Raw genomic sequence first — 13,810 nt, forward strand, 5'->3', positions numbered from 1 at the left:
CCTGATGAGTCCCTCAAACTTTGCCCTCCTTTTTTGCTGGTGTTTTCAGCAGCTGTATCCCTGTAACACCCAATTTTGGATGCTCACAGTTTATCCTGGGGGTCACATCCCTCCTCAGCGTTTGTACCGGCGCTGATCTCAGTGAGAGACCTTTTCTCTCCGGGAAGCCGTGCACAGAAGCAGTGGTCTGTGCTGACATCTCATGGCTGCTCTGAGAACGGCTCTGTTTGGGGAGAGCTGCTCATTCTGTGCCTGCAGGGCAGCCAGGCAGGCGCAGCCACCCCCGGTGCTGAGGGGCAGTGATCTCAAACATGTTTCATGACCTTAAACTGTCCTGTGATTCTGCACCCATTTTCGTATGGTTTGAAGAGCAGGGGAGACTGTCCTGCTCATTACAGCCTGTGTTTTAAACACAGGATGAGACATTCTCATCTGGGAACTGCTGAGTCCCAGTCTGCAACACCTCTGACCTGCTGGCCATCTGGAGGTGAAATGTCAGGTGTGGAAGATGAGCTGTTAACCATCACCTTTGTAAACCAAAATAAGCACAAAACATTCTTAGAGGCATTTGTGCTGCTGTTCTTAGGTGATGCAGCCATTCCAATGGTGGTTGTGTTTTGATTTAGATCAACCAGCACAGGTTTTTAACATATTTGTGGCATAAATGTTGAAATTATTAGCTGTAGCTAATCAAATTGAATATTTCAGGATGCAAACCATAAAAAAAAAGATTTATATCATGGCTTATTTTCATATGACAAACTATCTAAGAACTGAACAATTGGACCTGACTTCAGGATTGGTCCAGATAATCTAAAAGAAGTTTTGTAGGAAAGAATGTGCTACATTTTATCGTGTCTCTTAATTTTTACCCTTTCTCCATAATTTATTTTTTTTTAAGAAAGTCAGGAAGTTGTGTTCCCAATATGATCTGAGCAATGCCCCAACATTACTGAATTTTCAAACTATGCAACAACTGTCGAATCAGGAGAGACCAAATCTAACCTCTCACATTTATAAGATTCAGTCTTCCTTTCCTAGTAGCTGTGGCAGCTTTATCCACTCTATGGATGTATCTCTGCACAGACTCCTCAGACACAGCTGTAATTCTCACAAGTCCAATGATTAGGGTAATGCATCTCCTGAAAAAAAAATATTCTTAGCTGCAGTGCAGCATTGACTCACTAGACTTTTGGGGATAATTCCTTCATCCCTGGGCTGTGGTCCCCAGGCAGATGGACAGCAGCTGGTTCAGGATTTGCAGGTGTTAGGGGGAAAGGAAGAGGGAAGCAATGCCCTACCCCACTGTAACTGAAGTGGCATTGACAGATTGAAATCTCTTGTTCTATGTGACCAAGGCAAAGGAAACCCATCCCTGTGATCTCACAGGAACATTTCAGGTTCATCAAGGTTGAGGACAAGGCACTAAAGTTAGTACTTGTAAAACTGCCAGAAAGAAAGGGATATGGGACTTCAGGAAGGCAAGTTTCACCAGTTAATGAGTTACTGCTTATCAGCCAAGCTGTCACAATCAAATGTATTTGTGCTCCCAAGCCGCCTCCCATCACTCTTGGATGTTAAAATGCATTTATTCAGAACAGCATCTCTGCAGCCTGGTGCTGTTCACACCATGGTTTAAGCTGTTTGGTTTAATATTTCATTTGGAGCAGACCAGAGCTGATGAGCAGTGAAGTATTAAAAAGTAGCACTTTAGTGCTGGTGGTAATCTGCTTGTTTCCTCATTTCAAAGGCAGCTGAAAGACACCTTGGTTGGGGCTGAAGGGATGTGAGGCAGCTCCCTGAAGAGCTTTTGGCTCATAATTTACCATTTTCATTTTATCCAAGGACAAAGCTAACACTAGTCATGGAAGGCTGGGATCCTCTCAGTGTAATGCTCCCTAGGTGTTGAAAGAATCTCTGTGCCAATAGCTGAAGAGCATTTGTTAATGGCTTTTGCTTCTGGACAACACATCTGGCTGCTGATGGGGCCAACATATTTCTCCATCCAACCTGGCCTTCTCAAATATTTATAAGCTAATGTTCTATGTAATGCCTGTAGCATACAGAGAGGCTGAACTAAATTGCACTGTGGAGGAGTCTCTATTTTCACAGCCTTTTGGAACTGACTGCATCAGTGCTGTGAAAATCCTTTGGCATCATAAACCTTTTATTGCCACAGTTCCCACTTGAATAGTATTATACAGTGAAACATTTAATTATGCAAAAATACCCCACCAAAAAGCCAAACAAGAACACTCACCATAAAAAAGAATTTTATAATTGTCAAGCAACATCCATAAATGGGACAAACTTTTTAGTACTTGCAATAGCAAGACTTTTGAGTTGTCTGTCTTTCTGTCCTTGTGAACTGTACCTTCCAGGCATGGCAACAGCTGTAGCCAGCAGGCTTGGCAGCTGTGTCTCCTTCTTATCTGTGGAAAATTCATGGATGACAAGACCTTGATTATTTCCAGGGCACTTCTGACAAAACTGAGAAGTTCTACATAAGTCGCTGAGAAGCCCAGGTCTGCTTTCTTCAGTGATCAGACAGATAAAACACCAATTTAATACAGTGTGCAGTGAAAAAGTGTAAACATTTATTTTTCAGAACTCAAGAGCAATGCAGTGTTTAATGAAAACAAAAGAAGAAAGAAATGGTTGCTTTCTCAGCCAATGGAAATCACGACATTCCAAATCTTGTCTTTTTGACTCAAACTCAGCTGTTCATTGTTCAAGCTCCTGCTGGAATGTATGCAAACACCCAAGTGACAGCACTTGCTGCTGTGAGATCCATTTTGCTGAGCTGGTGGCAGTTTTTCCTTCAGCCATCCAGCCCTGCCCTCATGCACACCCAGAGCCACTGGAGTCCCTTTGGGTACCTCAGAGCAGGGAGGGTTTGGTGCAGCTGTGTCTGGCTGTCCTGAGGCACCACTGCAATTACAGCTGCAAACAGCTGCAGAGAGAACACCACTGCTGGTCACATCCTGGGAACACCCTGCTCTGCCTGACTGTGCCTTGCCATGGATGAGCCTGCCAGTGGAAGGTGCTGTTACTGATCCAGCTGATGACACCACTGCTGGATGGGCTGGCTGACAAACAGGGGACAGGGCAGTGTCTTTAGGGTCCCACTTTAGTGACCCCTCACTTGTCACATTAGTGTGCAGAGACACAGGACTGTAAGTCAGTGCAGGGAGCTCTGCTGGGCTGGCTTCCCTGAAAAGAGGATTTGTTATTCCCCCTCAGGGGTCTCTGTGTGGGTAGGCAGGAACATCAGCAATGTAAATGAGAAAAAAGTCCACTTCCCATGCAGCTATCCACTAGGAAAACCACTCTCCTGCTTCCAAGCCTCTCCTGGACACAGCTCTGTCCTTCAGAATCCCTGGGGCTCACTTTCCTGTTCACCAGAAAGTCCTTTCACTCCTCCTTGGCAATGATAGCAGTGCAAGGGGACCCTCTGTCACCATAACAACTGGGCTATTTGTCTTATAATTCAAACTGCCCTCTCTAACTTCAAGGGCCTCTTCCTACACATCATCCAGAGCTCATCAATCCTTCCCTGAGCAATTCTGCATTCTTTATTGGAGCAGTAACTCCCACACACACTCCTTCTACAGCTGCCTCTGCCATTTTATCTCCAAAAGCCTGATGAACCATTTGCTCACCCATTTGGAAAGAGAATTGAATTGGATACAGGAAAACCTTGGTCTTTCCAAAGGCCAGCTCAGCCTGTGATTAACCCTGTCCTCTTGGCTTTGCCTGGGGGAGCAGTGCCCCAAGGAGTCCAGAAAATAACCCACAGAGAGCAAACCTCTCACACAGTAAATGCTCTTGGAACTGCAGATTCCTCTGGAATCTGGGTGACATGACAAGCATTAAAACACTGAAGACTCTTAGAAAGCTGCATGTCTCTCCAAAATGACAACTGCAACCCCAAAATCTTACTTAGCTGCTATCTTTTTGACACAGGACTTACAGAATCAGTTTCTGTGCTTCACCACCTCTAATGGCAGCATTCCTACTCCACTGCCTCAAGCTGAATAACTGACTTCACTACCCCTTCAATAAATCATTTAGAGATTGGATAATTTTCATCAGATTTTCTTTCATTCTATGCAGAGACTTCAGCCTGCACTATCAGCTGCAACCCATACATACACTGCAAGTAAATACAAATATTTTCTGCTAATTTGGAAATTAGGTTAAAACGTGATTACCCTCTAAATAGCACTGTTACATGAGAGAGAAGCATACAGTACAAATTAATGCTTGAAATGGGGTTTTCAAGGCAGATAATCATAACTTGGCATTTCCCCAGACCCATTTGTGAGCAGCTATCAGGGCGTGGGGAGCCCAGCTCAGTGGTAGCTGCTGTGAACGGGATTCTCTGCAGAGCAGCAGCTGCAGTGATGAGCTCCAGCCCTGTGCTTTGCCCCAGCAGCCACTGCACGTCACTGTTGTTCCACACTAGAGATCCAGAGCTGCTCACTCCTGGGAGCAGCCTGCAGCACTGGGAGAGGGTTTGCCTTTCCAGTCAAGGGAGGAACATGTGCTACAAGCCAAGGGAGAATTATTTTCCCCCAGACCAGGCCATCCATACATGTTGCTCTTTCCCTTTTTCCTTTGCCTGTGCAGAAAAATCCCATCCATCTCTTTTTTTCCTTAAAGGTATAAAAAGAGAGTGGTCATTAGCCAGGGATCCTGTGGGAATTGCCAGCTCTCCACAGCCCCAGATGTGCCAGGGCATGGAACCCAGTGATGCCCCAGCCCTGCAGCCCTGACACTGTGCCCTGCTCATGGTGCTACTGTGGGGGCTGAGAACAAAGGGCTCAGATATAACTGCAAGAGCAGCAGCATGTTCTCAGGTTTGCAGCATTTCTCCCTTGCAGGAAAAGGGGATTTTGGAGTGTTATGTTGTGATCTTAGAAATAAAGAGCTTGCAAGTTTGGCAAAACCATAGAACCAGAAGGTTGAAAGGTGTTTTCCTTGAAGCACAACACTCCAAGAAAGCCTTGTCATCAGCTATGTCAGGTCACATAATCTGTGTAGCACTGAGCCCCCCCTTCCAGTACCTGCCACTAAAAATACAGACGTATTTCCAGTTTTCAGCAATTCCCACATTGTCTGAAAATTATTTATCAAGTCCAGACCTTCTGTAGCACTCAACACAATAAAAACAATAGTTCCCATCCCTGGGTCTTCCTGCTGTGCTTCCAGCCCAGCAGTGAGTGCTCACTGATCAGATCTTGCTGCAGCCTGACTGCCTGGCAGGGCAGTTCATCCTGTGGCTGGCAGTCCATGGACCTGGGATCAGAAGGAGGAAGCCACACCTCACCTGCAGGTCCATGGACTGCCAGCCACAGGATGAACTGCCCTGCCAGGCAGTCAGGCTGCAGCAAGATCTGATCAGTGAGCACTCACTGCTGGGCTGGAAGCACAGCAGGAAGACCCAGGGATGGGAACTATTGTTTTTATTGTGTTGAGTGCTACAGAAGGTCTGGACTTGATAAATAATTTTCAGACAATGTGGGAATTGCTGAAAACTTGGGAAGAAAAGTCATGAAGAACTGGAAATATGTCTGTACTGTCAGTGGCAGGTACTGGAAGGGGGTGCTGTGTGTACATTCTCAAGCCAGGTTTACTCATCTGCCTCCAGCTCCAGCCACCCAGCTGAGGGACACATTGCAGTGTGGAGTAGCTGTGTTCCTGCCAGGTTTGTGGTGCAGGATGGCTCCCATGCCACTGTGTTTTCCTGGTACTGCTGCCCTGATTTGTGATGATTACAGTTATTTCACAGATGCTTTCCTGCATCTCCAGTCTGCAGAAGAGATAAAATCTGAGAAAAGCATTCTGCTCTCCTTCCCCAGGGCCACACTAAAGGTAGTAGGACTCAGATGCCAACTTTGTAGTGTTCAGCCCTGGCAATTCCCATCCTGGGAGTGTCTGCACCTCTCTGGCTCTATGGAGAAGTTGTTTCTGCATGCTCAACCTGCAGATCCTGTGTCACAGAAATGAAGAAAATTCCAAAAAGAAAATATCCTGCAACCTTCAGCCATAATCTGAATCCTTTGAGACGCCTAAAATCAGGCCAGAATTCCTCATGCAGCACAAGAACAAGGAGTTTTGTTTCTGAGGTTACAAAACCAATGTTTATTTCATAAGCCCAGATCCACAAACATGAGAGCAGATCATACTGCCAGAGGGAAGGAAACCCTTTCCTGGAGCAAATGGCTGGGCTGTAACACTGCACCCTGCTGAGACAGGGATGATCTGTAAAGGAGAAAACACACACTGCTTGGCAATCAAAACTGTTGCCTCGAGATTGCCGAGCTGAGTGAAGGACTGAAAAGGCACAGGAGAGAATCAAAGTGCAGGACTGGAGGCAGAGGATTGGAAATGTCCATCCTTCTCCAGGCATTGTGAGAAAATGGCTTTACTCTGCCTGCATGCTGTCCTGCTGTGTGTGCTCCCCTGTGCTCCAGGAGGGGTCTCTCAGATGTCCTGCCCTCCCCTCGGGGTGATCCTGCCCCTGACCTGCAGCTCTTCTCTTTCCCACAAATAACACATGAAAGAAATCTGACAAAAACCAGGGGCCGGGTTCTCCTCTCAGGCAAAAGCCCTGGCAGAGAAAGTGGGGCTTTGGGGAGCTGCACAACAAAGCCCTGCTGCCTCCTGAGCCTGACTGACTGCAGGTCCAGTCCGGGCAAGGGAAGAGCTGTGCTCCACTGGCTGAGCCCACAATTAGCATTTAAACCAGTCATCCCTGCTTTTACAGGACAAGAATCTCTGCAGAGGCTTTGCTGGTGAAGTTTTTAGAAGGGCAGCTCTGAACAGCTTCAAGTTCTGTGTGACAACCTCCTGGATGGCTGGAGCCAGAGAAGCCAAGGCTGGTCTTTACCTGACACCATAAATTGTTGTTGTCTGTATAACTCCAAGATTTATTTTTGTTTTGTTTGCTATAAAAGCCCAAATGGAAGCTTGAGGGTCTCCTTGCATACTCATTTACCTAAAGCTCTTCAGCATGCATGCTTATCAGTCCAGCTTTATATTTTTTAGAGCTTTGTGTTATTTATTTTCTTGTTGTTTTATGTTTAATGTGTTTGCTGTCTTGATGGCTCCGTCAATAGACATTCTGTGCTGAAAAAGTTAAGTGTCAATATATACTTTAAAAGAAAAGGGGGGGGAGAGGTGCCAAAAACACCCATCCAGAGTTTGGAAATGGAAGGCAAATTGCAGGTTTGTCAATAGTGTGTTTGGGAGCCTTTTAAGTAGTGAATCACCTGATGCTAGCTATTGTAAATATTGGCTTAAAGGTGCTATGAAATTGATGGTGCACAGTTAAACCTTCCTCCAAATACTGATCTATTTATGCTGCCTCACTTAGCACAGATCCAAAGGCCACTGAAGGTAACAGGATCTTTACCAAGTTGTTCACAAGCACGGTGTAGTTTCAGCCAATTCACTTAATCCTGGAAGAAGGGAGCATTTTCTTACAGTTTTTTGTTAAATTAGGCAAACTATTCTCCAGAATGTGCCTTTTTTATTTTTTTTTTTAATGTAACAGCAGGAAAAAAGTGGTTTAGAGTGACATTCAGAGAAGGGTATCCCTGTCTACCTTAGCTTTTCCTGCTGTAAGATTAGACCCTGCAAACAGCATTCAGCTCCCAGCACAAATCATTGTGAGGGGCTGAGGTCTGAATCCTGAGCAGACCTGGGCTGAACATTATTTTGAATAGCAGTTGGCTGAAGTTTGCTGTGTCTGCAGAGTCCTTCATTGTATGCTGGATCTGATCAAAGTAAAACATTTGACTTGTGATGCCAAAACTGGGAACCTGAAAAATGATTAATGTAACTTCTAGCCAGTCCAAGTGCCACTCTGCAAAATTTGAGGGAATTCTTTATCTCACTGACCCTTGTCTCTACAAAATCTTATTTTATCTTCTCAGAGACATGTAACTGTCTCCAAATCTGTACATTAGATTAAGTCCTAATTTAGAAGTAATTAATTATTATTGATGCCCAGATTCCACAAAAAGGTTTAACATCATCAGTACAGCCATATGTGCCAAATATTTAATGTATTGGATGTATTTGGGAGAGTCTGGCCAGCACTGTCCTAACACTGGCTTCTGGACTTTGGTTTTGTTTCCATGGAGATACCTAAATGGAAGAAAATTTTTGATGTAAGGTAAGCACCTGTAAACCTGATGAATAAATGGGAATTCAGGCTCCACAAAGGTAAATCAGAGTTTTGCTGCTATTGGCCTGAATGGAAGTGGCATATGTAGGTTTGGAGGTCCTTGAATGAATATCCATTTCTCAGTCCTGAAAAGTCAAGTAATTAATTCAGCCCAACCCTTATGAGACTATAGTTCTTGCCTGGAGTGTGACTATACCTGAGCTCCACATGGAGAAAGGAATTAATGAGGAAGAAAATCCAACAGGAGAGTTACTCATGCTTTTGGTGTAGCTGCCTTTTATAGCATATCTGCATTTTCACCCTTTGTCCCCACTTTTCCCCTATCCTTTTCCTAGGGAATAAAGTGAAAGAATTCTGCTGTGGGCAAGTCTGGAACCTGTCTGGTTCTTCAGCTGTGGTTTCCATCAGAGAGGAAGCTGAGATGAAGGGTGACAGGGCCCCAGGAGCCTGGGAGGGGAGATGGCAGCAGGAGAAGGAGATGACAGGTCTCTGGAATTTCCTGCTCCCCTGGAACAGCTGTCAGCACCCACAGAGCAGGAAACACCTGAAAGTTTCAGTGCTCCAGGCAGAGCTGAGAGGCTGTCCTGGTTTGAAGGACAGGTATCTGCCAATAAAGGCAGAAGCTTCTCTTTGAAATGGAGAATGTAAACCCCCTCCCTCCAAATTATTATTATAATTTTGAAATTAAGGAGCTCTCAGGCAAAGATATGGGAATTAGGAATAACAGTTCTTTACCCGGAAAATTAAAATAGAAATGCAGTATTACAGAACAATCCCAACCCTGCCAGAGTCAGAATCCAAGCTGACACAGTCAGTCAGTCAGGGTGTTGGCACAGTCCCATTCAATGGTGGCTGCATCCTCCTGCAGGGGCAGATGTGGTTCAGCTGGAGCAGTGCTCCTGGAGAAGGTGCAGTTTCCTCTGAAGCTCCAGGGATGATGTGGAAAGGTCTGGTTTTCCTCTGGAATCCAGTGGAAAGAAGGTACCTTGGTGTCCAAAATGTCAGTTTTTATCTGGGTAGGAAAGGCTTGGCTCCTCCCCTGGCTGGAGCATCTCCCAGTGGGATGATGGAATTTTATCAGTCATGCCCTGGGACTCACTGGCCATGAACAGGAGATATCTCCTGGAGGGAGGATGGGCTGTGGGAAGATAAAGATGATTGCCCAGCTGGTTTAAAGCTGGCCCATGAGCAGATAATGTGTGCCAGGAGATCAGGGGCACTGCCCCACCCGGCTGCAGCAGGTGGGGACAGAATTCACATTGCTGTCACATCCTGTATTGCAGCCCAAGACAGAGGGGAAGATGGGTTTGCAAAAGGGAATCTTCATTCAGCTTTGGAGTGCCTGTGTTGTGCTAAATGTCCTCAAATCCTGCTGGTAATGTGGCAATAAATAACAAATAGCTGTTGTCTCTCTGGCACCACAGCTATCATGCTTCAACACTGGAGTCCCCCTGCTCTGTGGTGAGGTGTAAGAGACCACACACCTACTGTGAGTTCTGGGGGAAAACGCTGGAATATGCATCATTTAACCTGAAATCTTAGATTGCTTCAGTTTACACAGTTTTGCATAAAAGCAGTAATAACACTTCCAAAATCCCCAGCAGCCTGCTCCTCCCACCTATTCCATGTTTAAAAACACCTGATAGGTAACAATTGCTGGTGTGTTAGGACTGAAAATGTTATTATTTGTCTGTCTTTCCACTCTACTTCTTGCCCCCTTGTTCCCAGGGACATTCTCATTTAAAATTTTCCCCTGAGTAAAGATACAATTGAAAATCCCTCGTTGTGCCATTTTTGGGATTGGTAGGAGTATAAAGAAGTGGATAGATCAGCTGAGAAGTGAGGAACCTAGCAGATTATGTACATACATTATGTTTTAAAAATGAGTAGCAGCTCGCCCTCTTTGTCTTAAAATGTTCATGTATATTTCTGGAAAAAAAGAATAGCAGAACATCTAATAATAGGAAAGGGTTTTATAAGCCAAGACAGTGTCTGTAAAGAATTTTACAAACATGAGCTTAACTATTCCTGATGACTCATCTGTTAGTAGCTATCATTATTTCTTTTCTTCAGATGGGGGAAGTGGCATCCAGAGAGACCAAGAAACTCAAACAAGCAGCATGTGTTAAGAAAAAAAAAAAAAAAAAAAAAAAAAAAGACTAGTAAATGATCTTGTTACCTCAGTTCACTGCCTGAAATTATTGGAATAATAACACACCCAAAAAATCCAGGATCATGTTTCACAGTGAAATACACAGAACAGGAACGCCCCAAGGAAAATAGAAATAATTTAATTCAGAGGCTGTAAAGAGGTTTTTTGAGATGATCACTATTCTCCAACTAGGCTCATTTGTAACAAAACTTTTAGCAGCCCTCCAAAAGCTAACATTCTTCCCCACTGCAATATCCATGCCCAGTTACACAATAGTTTCTTTCATGTGCAAACCAATATTTCTCTCCTAGGAACAGAATTCAGCAATGTTGATGCCTGTTGCCTCCTTGCTGTTTTCCAAATAGGTGCTTAAGGCCACAAAGGAGAACATACTGATTTCCATGCTTGTGATCAAGTCTTTTAGAAAGGCAAAATCTGTTGGATTAATTCCTGCATTATTGACTGAACTATTGCATGCTTTGAAAGGTCCATGAGAAGACTGCCACTCAAAAGCTGAATTTTGCAGTGAGTTGGTCTTACAAGAAGATGGTAAAACCTTCTAAGGCCTGAAGAGACCTCAGATTAAGCTATTTATCTGCATCTTCTCAATAAAAATGATTTTGCTCTCGGAGTTTTCAGCTCTAGAATCTCATTTTACATAGCAGTGCTAGGTAACAGTCACATACTTTATTGATTTAATAATATCAATATCATTGATATAATATATGTAATGCTTATAAATGTATAATCAGGATTTAGCAGCTCCTTAAGGGAGAGGCCAAAGCCTCCTTTGTATATTTTCCTCTTCCTCAATCAGAGAAGTGAAAAATTGTTTTCTTCTGGCTAGAGGTATAGCATGCCCACTGTCATATTCATCTCAGACAGACACATAAACTAGTGGAACATTAAAAAGGATATCCTTTCCACTAATTGCCTCCAGGATGGGATTTCCCAAATCATGCCTTTATGAAAGCACTTTTGTCTGTTGTTGTGTGGAATCACTGAGTTTTGCTTCCTCCCCACACTTGCTGTACTGCCATGGTTTCATGTGGGGCTGTTTCTAATTTCAGTTTGTGGTTTAGCTCCTCATGTTCGAGTTATTTTGCTCTGCTGTCAGAAAACAAGCAGATGATGGTGCTATGGTCTAGTTGAGGTGTTAGGGCATGGGCTGAACTTGATGATCATGAAGGTCTCTTCCAACCCAGTGATTTGTGAATTCTGTGAATTGTGTGAAAAGAAGCAGATGATGCTTGGCCCTGCAGAAATGCTGGTGCTGCTCTAGCCCCAGCTAAGCCTCTGGTCCCTGCCTTTCCTGGAGAATGATGCTTCTGTTAGTCCAGTCCTTCCAAGTGCCAGCATTAATCTCTTCCTTTTCAGAGCTACTGACTAGCAGCCTTTGTTCCCTCTCTGGGCTCAGCACAGCTCCAACATCTGGTTACTTTTCTCCAGCCTGATGCTGCTGTTTAACCCAGCTGCTTGGATTTCACTGAGCTGGAACTGAGCTGGTCACTGCCTTATTAACACAGCTGAAAATATGGAATTGTGGAATGGCTGAGAGGCTTCTCCAGCAGGGCACGTGTGCTTGGAATCCTCAGAGTTCTTCCCAGGTCCCTATAGCTCAGGAAAGGCTTTTGAGGAGGACTGTGCCTTCCTGTAAGACTTGGGGAGCAGCAATCAGCAGAGAGGGGCCATGGACTGTACCAGAAGTACAGACTGTTCCACAGAGGCTGTCAGCTCTGTCTGAGCCTTCCAGGCTCCTGAAAACATCTCATTTCCAAGGGGCGTGCTGAGAGGCTTCACAGGGGTATTAGCACAGTCAGTTCCATTACAAGAACATGACATCTGTCTTTCCCTCCCATGTCCTCCTTGTCTTGCTGCTGATCACTCAAACTCTGCAGAATCACTTTCTATTTTCAGCTTTTCCCATTATTTTTGCACACATCTTCCACCTCCTGTCCTGTTCTCATCCCAGTTGCTTTCACTTTCTGTGGCACCTTTCCCCACTCCCTTTCACTGTTGTGCCAGTGTTTAATTGTTCTTATTCTCTCCTTATAAAATCCTAATTCTCCCCTTGCTTTGCATTTGCTCTTCTTCACTTCTATTATAATTTATCAGGTTTTGAACTACACAGGTCTTAAACTATTACAAAAAGGATTAAATTATATCCATATTATGATTAAACCCAGATGAAAACCGAATATGGGAATGTTTAAATGTAAATGGCTCAGCAATTGCATTAAAAAAGAGCAGTTGTATCTCAAAGCACTTTAATCAGTGCTAGTTTGGAAAGGGTGACCATGCCAAAAGTACACATGTGTGTCAGTACACATGCATGTGTGCAGATACACACCCAGAGATAAACCCCTTGCAGCTGACTGTCAAACTGATGAGTTTAAGACATTTTCCAAAGGTTTCTGGCACACTGAAATACCCACACAGGCAACTATTCCCATCTGTGTGCTGGCTGGAAGCTGCACTGCTGCTATGTGGGCCTTTGAAAGCAGGAGGTCTGTTATGAGCAAGAGAGGGGATTTTCTTTTTTTCCTTTTTTTTTTTTTTTTTTTTTTTTTTTTTTTTGTGGTTCTGCTTTGCTTGTCAGAGTTATTTCTTTTAAAAACAGGCCAATTTACAATGTTTCAGAATACCACAGCCCATTTCAGAATCGAAACCAGCTTGATTTTCCAGTTAGCTGCAATTACTGGTAAAGACAAGGCAGAATACCTCAGAGAATGACCTCCTGTAATTCTTCACAGGTGCCAAAACACATGGTCAGATGCTAAAATCATTGCAATAGGCACAAACACAAGTATTATCCAATGTCTTACTTTAATGGGTAAGAACTGTTTCTGTCCTTTAAAACACAGTGACAACCACTCATTTTCCTTTTATTGCTGGCTGAGCATTTGGTTTATTGCAGCCTGAGTGGAGGATGCACTGCAGTGAGCACAGGGCAGGGCAGATGTGTGCAGCTGTGATCCTCTGAAGGGGTCAAGCCATCATTTAGCTTCTTATTTACTGGTGTTTATCTCTCTTCTGCATATCTCTCAAAATCCCCAGCTTTTGATTCTCCAAAAGGAAAGAGAAGGATCCAATCTAGTTTCATAAAGCTTTCAAAACCTGGACCAAATATCACTGGGATGAAGAACTTCATTAGTTATGCACATAAGGCAAAATAACCTCCACCACTCCTTGTTTGCTTTTACCAGATGCTGGTTTCCAGAATCATTGGAAGGGACATAATAGGTCTAGATTCTCACATATTTTCTCTTAAATAGCAGTTCCAGATATTTCATGTTGATTTCCCCTTATGCATAAGCAGTTATACAGTTGACTTGTCTAATGTCTATATTAATTTTGGAACATTTTTAATTAGCAGATAGCTAATTAATGTGGTATAAGGTTATCTTGTTAAATGTTAATTGAATATGTAAACATTCTTTACAAGTTAATATTCAGAGGAA

This window comes from Oenanthe melanoleuca, chromosome 14, assembly GCF_029582105.1.
Source record: "Oenanthe melanoleuca isolate GR-GAL-2019-014 chromosome 14, OMel1.0, whole genome shotgun sequence".
Lineage (NCBI taxonomy): Eukaryota > Metazoa > Chordata > Aves > Passeriformes > Muscicapidae > Oenanthe > Oenanthe melanoleuca.